Source organism: Bos grunniens, chromosome 9 (genome assembly GCF_055505025.1).
Source record: "Bos grunniens cultivar Pamir isolate PY7600 chromosome 9, Bosgru_T2T1.0, whole genome shotgun sequence".
Taxonomy (NCBI): domain Eukaryota; kingdom Metazoa; phylum Chordata; class Mammalia; order Artiodactyla; family Bovidae; genus Bos; species Bos grunniens.
In genome coordinates, this window is record NC_141173.1 from 91,443,055 (window position 1) to 91,452,110 (window position 9,056).

Sequence of the window (9,056 nt, forward strand, 5' to 3'; positions counted from 1 at the left end):
CTTGCCTGGAAAATTTCATGGACAGAAGAGGGTGGCATGCTACAGTCCATGGGGTCGCAAAGAGTCAAACACAACTGAGCGACTGAGCACACATATAATGATAATTCACACATACAAAGAATGAGATGTCAACCTTTTTCCATGTGTATTTGATCTTATTAAATCCTACCAATTGTAATAAAAAATCTATTCTTCCCAAAGATGTCAATCCTAAATAAATGAACAGGCACACTTCCCTAAGCTATCAAAGGAAGAATTCATTCTGTAAATTCATCCAACAGATCTAGCTGAGTGCAGTACTTTATGCCTGGCACTGTCTTAAGCAGTAAGGATTCAGTAGTGAACATAATAGACAAATTGCTTACTATAGAGCTTATATTGAAGTTTTCAGTCTGAGAAAAAAGGAAAAATGTAGAACATCAGATGGAGATAAGTGTTATGGGAGGAAAAAGCAGGTTAAGGGAGCTAAGAAGAATACAATGGGAGTGAAATGGGTGAGTGAAATGAAGTTGTTATTCAACATGCATGTGAATTAGTCACTTAGATGAGCAGAAGAGTGAATATGGGATTGGCATCTGAAAAGTCTTGTGAACTCAGCTGAAGTTAAGAATCTTAACGTGTAACTAATCATCCCATTTTTAATTTTTCAACTATGTTCCTCCTTATAGCAGAAAGTAGTAGTTCAACCAGGGATAGTACTCTGTTAATATGCTAAGTGTGTTCAACCAAGAAAGGCAGAGCCAAAGGATTAAAAACATATGCAAAGGAATGATTATAAGTATGGACTATAGACTCTAAACAAGAGAAGGATAGAACAGGAAGACCTAAATAGGGTGAGGGTCAGTAAGAAGACAGCAAAATCAATCACGTATAGACATCAATCAAGTTAAAAAATTATTAGTGTCGGAATCCTAGAAGAGGTAAATGAGAAACAGAAAAGGTTGGGGTGCTTAATATCTGAATATGAATTCAGTGCAATTACTGGTTATAACAGAGTCTTCAATTTGAAGTTGGAAGCAGAAAGTTTACATCAGATGAAGGAACAAGCTTTTTTACATGAGATGAGGGAACAAGATTTTTTTATAGTAGAAATTGTCAAGGAATGGAGAGGTATTCTGGCATTGAATGTATTATCTAAATGGATATTAAAATTACCAAGAATGATGGGGTTCTATTGGATAGAGTTAGATACAAAAGCTAAAATCTTCACAAAATAAGGGAGACTAATAATGGTAAGGTCTATGAACAGACTAAAACATGAATGAAGATCAGTCTGTATACACTGATGTACATATGATGGTAAAGGACTTCAAAGCAGTGGGCTTTTAGACAGTGATCTTTTAATGACAATGGGAAGCCAAGACAATTCTTTACTTAAGGCCCACTGTCGAGACAACAGTAAAAAATAAATCAGCCACAATTTGAGAGAGCTATGCGGAAGCAGTGTTATAAGAGGAAATAGGGTGTGAAGTGTAAAAAGGCCTAGGGAATAAGCAGAGCAGGGAATTGATTAATTGATCAGTCATTGATCTGTCATTGATTGATTATGAAATTCAGAAGATAAGAGCATGGTTTGGTGAGAAGCAAGGAGTGGAGTACATGTTGAGTACACGTACTTATTTGGGAAAGAAATGTATGAGACAGCTTAGAAGTCTTCTTGTTCTTACTGGAAGACTTCTTGATTACCAACATAATGATCATGGAGGCAAGTTGTGCTAGTGAGGTTGCAAGTTGGCAAGTTGGGTGAGGAGGTGATGAAAGTATAACAGCATGAGAGTCTTGCCAGGGATCTATAGAATCTCTACCTTCACTCTAGTTGATTTAGCTGTGATGACAGTGGGAGGAATATTCTTACAAAGAGTAGAGTTCAGGAAACCCCTACCGTAGAAAACTACTCCAGAGTACAGAATACAACTTCATTATATGACTTTTGTTTACCCATGTACCAAACAGACCAGGGATAGCACAAACCATAACAAACTAAAATCTTATGACCAAGATTATCCTCAGATTCCAAGAACTGTTCAACACTAGAATTTTTTCCAGTGTACTTTATTAAGTTAATCTAAAGAAGAAATACTGTTATGTTTTTCTCAATGAAAGGTGGGAAGCATTAATATAATTCAATATTAATTTACAAAAACGCAAGAAAAAAGAATGCATTTTAATACTGGAAATGAAATGGTGTAATATTCTTATTTGGTGTAATATCCCAATTTGTAGATGATATGATTTACTAATTAAAATATTCAAGAGAGATAATGAACTATTAATACAAATGAAAAATAAAAGAATAAAACACATTTTTGAACACAGTAATGACCAATTAGAAAATAGAATTGAATTCAACTGCTTTGAAATAGCAAAAAATGCGTTTTTTGGTATCAAGTGTATATGTGCAAGAAATATATGATCAAGAAATATATGTCATATAAAAAAATAACTAAAGACCCTTATGAATGAACAAAAATGAAAACCCAAATAACAGTTACCATATCAGCGGTGACTATGCTCAATATCTTAATGATATTATTATATCCTAAATTAAACAGTAAATCAAGAAAGTCTTATATAATTTTATTAAATAAAAGGAATAAAATTTTAAGACACATAAGCATATGTTAAAGCATAAACTTTATAAGCATAAAATTTTAAGACATATAAGAATATTATAAATTTTAACGATTAAAAGAATATAGTGATTTCCAGTGTATATGGTGTTCCAGAGATATGGAACAAGTCAAAAACATCTAGATAAAATTCCAATTAACAGCTTTTCTTAAGCCCATCAGAAATCTGCAATTACAAGGCAAACAAGCAACCTCAGATCTAGAAATATACATGTGTCTCCAAGGGGACACAGGACATAAACATTTGCTTATCTAAGATAGGTTCTGGTTTTCCTTCTTGAGATTTGTTGTTGGAGTTCTATTTGAAGTAATTCCTTTCCCTTGACTAATTATTCTCATGATAATGGGTTATTTTCTTTAGCCATGTTATATCTAGGGCATCCCTGGTGGCTCAGTGGTAAAGAATCCACCTGCAATGCAGGAGAAGCGAGTTCCATTCCTGGATCAGGAAGATCCCCTGAAGGAGGAAATGGAAAACCACTCCAGTATTCTTGCCTGGGAAATCTCATGGACAGAGGAGCCTGACAGGCTACAGTTTATGGGGTGGCAAAGAGTCAGACATGACCGAAGTGACTGAGTATGCGTACATATGTTATACACAGTAAATTTTGAAGGATGCTTTTTTTTTTTTTTAATGAGTACTAGACTTTATTTTAGCAGTCAGTTACTTCTGGTTCAATTTGATTCTTTCAAGTGATAACCTCTGTTGCAATGAGTGCATGCCAACCATACATTAGGGGTGATTTCACCCCACAATTACAGCTTCTCATTCTGGCATCTCCACTGAATTAACTCACTGAAGTGACCAATGAGACTCTCCTTAGTGACTGGTTAGAACCCAAAGTCGTGTCAGCTCAGATCTACTCAACTCACAGCTCCCAGACACTCTTTTATCAGATTTTGTAGTTTCATTGAGTCTCAACCCATACATACACTTCTTTGTATTTAGCTAAAATGCAAGACTTACTCTTTACCCAGCTTCACTGAGTGTGAACCAATACACACCCACTTTTGTGTTTAGCAAGGACTTGAAGATCTCCAAAGACCCCTAGGCAGATCTTTGGGACTCTTGTGTGCTGAAGGGCTCCCTCACCTCTGGGCCTCTGCGTACTATTTCCCATGATCTCAGGGTCACTAACTCCAATTTCTGTCTCTTGGACTCAGTGAGACTGTTCTACTCTGCTCGGGACCCCTTTCCTTGCCTCCATCTCCAGAATGTGCTTCCAGGAGTAAAGTCAGGGACCGTCATAAAGTTCACCTAGTTGGTTGTTTCTCCTCTTCTCTTAGGGATTTTCTCTATTTTCCAATAACTACAATGAACATTTCATATATTTATTTTGTCCAGTTCTCCTGTTTATTCATAGCAGAAAACAAGAGCAAAGTCTCTGTTAATAATATTAACAAAAACTAGTTCCTATTATTTCATCATTGCAGAAAGCAAGAGTTTCTTCTTTAAAAAAAAAAAAAACTGGAAATAATTTTTAAATATTAAGGCTTCTGTTGTGACTAAAAACTGATCATGGCATGCAAATACCTTGCAACCCAGAGATTTGGAGATGCCAAGTTAGTGCTATCCTGCTGTAATAAGCATGTTTCATTGTGTTTTTAAGTTAAGCTTTCTATAAGTGAAAGAGACCCCGGTTTGATTCCAAGAGGTCTGGAAGATCCCCTGGAGAAGGGATATGCTACCCACTCCAGTATTCTTGGGCTTCCCTTATGGCTCAGCTGGTAAAGAATCTGCCTGAAATGCGGGAGACCTGGGTTCAATCCCTGGATTGGGAAGATCCCCTGGAGAAGAGAAAGGCTAGCCACTCCAGTATTCTGGCCTAGAGAATTCCATGGACTGTACAGAGTCTGCAAAGACTCAGACACGACTGAGTGATTTTATGGGCTTCCCTGATAGCCCAGTTGGTAAAGAATCTGCCTGCAATGTAGGAGACCCTGGTTTGATTCTTGGGTGGGGAAGATCTTCTGGAGAAGGGAATGGTTACCCACTCCAGTATTCTTGCCTGGACAATTCCATGGACAGAGAAGCCTGGTGGGCTACAGTCCATGGGATCTCAAAGGGTTGGACACAACTGAGTGACTAACATTTTCATGCCTTTTATTCCAGAAATTTAATTCATTTTCTCGATTTAGAGTCTTTGAGTGTGCCCTGGCTTTTACATAAGCATATTTTTAGGAATGTGATCTCTTGTAATGCTGTAAAAGTGTAGATACAATCCTTGAAATTTTCTATTGCCTATTTGGAAAATAAAAAGAGAAAGCAATGACATTATACAAAGTAATGTGATTAAAAGTATTTTCATATCCTGATATAAACATTTTTAACATCACTGTATATATAAGTGAAAGAAATATGATAGATATCAATATTGTTTATGGTATTTACAGAAATCAGTTTTTTTTTTTTGACACAGTGTCATATTTAGTGGCCAAACTAATTCTGAGTTTGTGTAACAAATTAGGTTTCAGATGGTTTATCTGCTCTTTATGACTAAATGTATCATTTAAAACTGCCTCATTCAGGTATGATTTCCACTTTCAGAACTTTACCTTCTTCCCATCACCCTCATCTTCAAAAGGAAAAGAAAAAATAGACAAGAACAGTCGATGTCTCTCAAGCTGACTTGTGATGAGATGTCCCTGGCATTTGCATCCAGTGTCTGGTTTTGTCTAATCGGGAGCACACAGAGCATGAGGCAGACTGCGTTACTGACCTTAACCCTTGTTGTCCTTTGACATGTAACTTTGCAGTTCCTCACATCAAAGAACTAGAGTAGATTTCCCCACTCCTAGACTGTGAGCTGTCATATTACCTGCATTTAGACGAAGGCATGGGGAAGAATTACTGGCGTTTCAGTTCTGAAGAGTCTTCCCATGCTTCTGCCTGCACTCTTATGCCTTAACTACCATCACACAGAGAGTTTCTTTCAGGCATAGACTGCCACTGAATGGCAAGCAGGGGTCTGCATCCCTGCTTCTGCTCTTTGGAAACCACCACCAAGGGTACAGAAACCCATGTTAGCTGCTGGAGTCCCTGCATACTAAGATGGGACAAAAGCTGAGAGCCAAGAGAACAGATGAAGTAGAATTTCTGCACTCTGAAATTCTCCTACGAGGGATTTTACAGAAGGGTCATATAGAATCCAAATACTTAAATTTGTCCATTTAAAACCACCGTCATTTTTCATAAATTCCCTGCAAATCACCTTCATCCCCAAAGTGTTTCTTTGATCAGCATTGTGTTTTTTTGGCCAACTCAATAACAGCTCTCCCTCCGTGTCCTCCAATGGGCCTCTGGCTTACGTTTGCTTTGTTTCTCCCAAGATCAGGAATGAATCAACAATATGTTTATAACACTAGGAAATAATCTGTCTCAGTCCAGAAAATATCAGATGTCTGATTTATTATTGCCTATTACTGTTGGTTATAGCTTTACTGCTTCCTAGTTTGACACGTTGTTTAATGACTAAAAGAAAATAGTACTACAAGATTGAATGGTAAAAATGAAATTCTCTTTGCTCTAGATTCACAACAGTGTGACCTGAATAGAATATAATGGTGAACGAATCTCCATCCTAAGGGTCACTATCATTTGTCTGGATGACAAAAGACTCCAGGAATGTACGTAATATTTTAGATTGAAATTTAGCAGATTTTCCTTTTGTAACATATAGAGCTAACTATCACTTTCTTCAAGATGTTTTTATGGAAATTTAATAAATTGAGTCTACTAAAGATAATTTTTTTAAAATTGCATTTTAGCCTTTAGTTATTCTACAATATTGAGCATTAATGATTAAATGACCATATTCTAAGCCAGTGTTACTGAAGGGGGAGTTTAATGAAAATTATTATAAGAAGAAATATCTCAGTGCTAGAAAGCAGTATCTTTAACGTCAAGCTTGAAATGACTCGTGTTCTTTCTGGACCTAGTCTGCAGAGAATTCAAGGCAAAAGAAAACTGATTTGCTCGCCCAAGAGAGAGGCAGGCAGAGCTACAGTTACACAGGATAACTGACAATATCTAAAGGGAAATGCTCCAGAGAGAGGCTTCCTACACCTCGAGTCCTAGTTTTCCATGCCTCCCTTCTCCTTCCCTTCCAAGCAGGGATGCAGAATCCTCTATTCTCTTTCATTGGTAGAGAAGAGGGGCTTAAAAGCACCAGGAGCCTTCCCCTCTGCAAAACATCAAGAGCTACAGGAGATAACAATCCACAGGACTCCCTTACCTTTACATTCATTACATAGCTTCTCCCCAGTGTTGAATAGGCCTTTTTGTACAGATGAGAAAGCTTTCTATTAAAATATTCAAGGAGGATGTTGTATTTAACAAGTAGGGGACAATTTATTTGATTATGTGCTTGAGCTGTAGGTATAATTCATCAACAAAGATCCTTGCAAAGAACAGCTTTTTTCCACTCAGTACTATATATATACATATATATATAAACTATCTTTAAGTTCTTCTGAGTCATTACTCTGAATCCTACTCAGCTTTTACTGTACCATGCAAGTTAAAGTTTCTGAATAACTTACATTAAAAAAGCATGCATTTATCACTCTTCCAACCTGTATGTTTCCCCAACTAAGGAAAGTAATTTGACCACATTACTGTGGAGCTAATAAGGATGTGTCAAATTTTCCAGTAAAAATGAAACCATTTCTCATCTTTATGAATATAATCAATCATTGCATTCTTATTTTTTATCTAATTGAGGGAAACATTTTAATAATTTTAACTTCATGAGACTTGTAATGCTTTTAAAGGTTGGTATTTAGCAAAGATTTCAGTTTAAGATTGCTTTTTAATGTTGTTTATTTTTAATTGTGTATTTTCCAAAGGGATGTTAGAAAATGGTCATAAAATATTGTCATGTATGTGGGTTTGTTGGGGACATATCGCATTTGTTATTTTCCATATTCATATGGAAATTCCTATTCAAGTTGTTTAATAATATTAATGGTCAACATTTATGAAAGAGTTATTAAATACTATATAATTTGTGAATTGTTTTAGGTGAAAAAATTCATATAATGCTGACATCCACCTCATGAGATAGGCATTAATACTATATACATTTATCAGATGGAAAAAAACTGAGGGAAAAATTAAGTATTTTTCCCAAACTTTTTACAGCTGGTTGGTGTCAGAAGCTAGATTTCAATCCATGCATTTTCTAGCCAGGAACTATGCTCACAGGTTCTATATGGTTAGAAAAAATTATACCTAGCCTTGGAGGCCAATAAATGAGTAGAGGAAGTACCAAAATCCAGAGCTGAAATCAGAAAATGGTAAATGCAAAAAAGGTAACTGAAGACAGGAATTGTGATGCTATACAACTAAATCTAAATTGACACTATTTCTTTGCTGAAAGGCGAAGGCAATGGCAACCCACTCCAGTATTCTTGCCTGGGAAATCCCATGGATGGAGGAGCCTGGTAGGCTCCATGGGGTCACGAAGAGTCAGACACAACTGAGCGACTTCACTTTCACGCATTGGAGAAGGAAATGGCAGCCCACTCCATTGTTCTTGCATGGACAATCCCAGGAATGGGGGAGCCTGGTGGTCTGCCGTCTATGGGATGGCACAGAGTCGGACACGACTGAAGCGAGCTAGCAGCAGCAGCAGCAGCATTTGCTGAAAGCTGCTTTTCAAGGACCAAACCAATGCTGTCCAAACTGATGTTGAGAGATATTTTTAAAACACACACTTGTTTTCAAAAATATCTCTAACTATAGTCATAAACAGTGATCATACCATACTACTTAATGAAAAGATACATTATGTTGACCCTTTCCTCATTATGACATGGTTAAAATGAGGAGCTATTAAAAAAAAATTAAGAAAATTTCCCGTGGCAAAGATAGTTTTGGATATATGAAAACAAAATTGATGCAAAGAGTATGTTGGTCAAATTGGAAAAAAATAATATGCAGGTAATAAATAAAACAAGAGCCTGTATTTGGCTGGTGGCCAGTTCACAGATCTCCAACTTAGTCAATCGCCTTAAATTATTTCACCTCTTAGCATCTTCGGTTTTCTTAATTTAAAAATTAAAAGGCTGGTGGTGATGATTTCTAAGGTTTCTTTCGCTTTAAATAACATACAATCAAATGTCAACTGCTTAAAATCAGGTCTTTAAATATAAGGTTGTCATCTATTCTGCAGGATATGTAAATAGATAGTGACAAGAAACTGCTGATCTGATTAACAGAAAACTATATAAATTTAGTAAAATACTATAATTTCTAAATAAAAATTGACCTAGGAAGTATTCCCAAAGGAATATTAATTTATTTGAAATAAATAGTTCCATTTGGTGGAAATGAGTTTAATAATGATTGGAGGAAATGTGGCTTTCTAAGGACGTCTTTTATAATAAAAATTTCTTTCGCAGTGTACAGTAAAATATTACAGT